The sequence below is a fragment of the Arachis duranensis genome, chromosome 7 (assembly GCF_000817695.3).
Source record: "Arachis duranensis cultivar V14167 chromosome 7, aradu.V14167.gnm2.J7QH, whole genome shotgun sequence".
NCBI lineage: Eukaryota > Viridiplantae > Streptophyta > Magnoliopsida > Fabales > Fabaceae > Arachis > Arachis duranensis.
Window position 1 is genome coordinate 43,867,015 of NC_029778.3, and position 1,202 is coordinate 43,868,216.

The 1,202-nt window shown below is 38.2% G+C and overlaps 1 non-coding gene across 1 annotated transcript; it reads right to left on the bottom strand.

The window, feature by feature from the left end:
• Positions 1-882: 882 nt before the first annotated feature.
• LOC127740740 (small nucleolar RNA R71) lies at positions 883-990 on the bottom strand. The gene has a single exon (XR_008001599.1). It is a non-coding gene; the product is annotated as a small nucleolar RNA R71 (small nucleolar RNA).
• Between the last annotated feature and the right edge of the window lie 212 nt (positions 991-1,202).

Here is a 1,202-nt window from a genome sequence, read left to right on the forward strand (position 1 = left end):
CAAAATAGTTTTCAATCATATCTTTTTGATTTCCAATTTCAAAATCTTTTTCAAAATCACTTTATTTCTTTCTCAATCTTAGTTTTCGAAAATCAATTACCATTTTTTCAAAATTTCTTTTAATTAATTCACTTTAATTTTCGAAAATTTCTTCCCCTATTCTCATATCCTTCTATTTATGGACTAACACTATTCCTCAATAAACAATTCAAACTCCATCTCTCTTGATAAGTTCGAATTCTTCTACTTTTGCCTTCTATTTTTCTTTTCCTCTGACACCTCAAGGAATCTCTATACTGTGACATAGAGGATTCCACATTTCCTTGTTCTCTTCTCTTTCTTATGAGCAGGAGCAAAGACAAAGGCATTCTTGTTGAAGCTGACCTTGAACCTGAAAGGACCTTGAAGCGAAAGCTAAGAGAAGCTAAAGCACAACTCTCTGTAGAGGACCTAACAGAATTCTTCAGAGAAGAAGACATGGCAGCCGAAAACAACAACAATGCCAACAATGCAAGGAAGGTGCCGGGTGACTTTACTGCACCTACTCCCGAATTCTATGGGAGAAGCATCTCTATCCCTGCCATTGGAGCAAACAACTTTGAGCTTAAGCCTCAATTAGTTTCTCTAATGCAACAGAATTGCAAGATGCATGGACTTCCATTGGAAGATCCTCATCAGTTTTTAGCTGAATTCTTGCAAATCTGTGACACTGTCAAGACCAATGGGGTTGACCCTGAGGTCTATAGACTTATGCTATTCCCTTTTGCTGTAAGAGACAGAGCTAGGATATGGTTAGACTCACAACCTAAAGAAAGCCTGAATTCTTGGGAAAAGTTAATCAATGCCTTCTTGGCAAAGTTCTTTCCACCTCAAAAATTGAGTAAGCTTAGAGTGGAAGTCCAAATCTTCAGACAGAAGGAAGGTGAATCCCTCTATGAAGCTTGGGAAAGATACAAACAATTGATCAAAAAGTGTCCTTCTGACATGCTTTCTGAATGGAGCATCATAGGTATCTTCTATGATGGTCTGTCTGAACTATCCAAGATGTCATTGGACAGCTCTGCTGGAGGATCTCTTCATCTGAAGAAGACGCCTGCAGAAGCTCAAGAACTCATTGAAATGGTTGCAAATAACCAATTTATGTACACTTCTGAAAGGAATCCTGTAACAATGGCACGAATCAGAAGAAAGGAGTTCTTGAG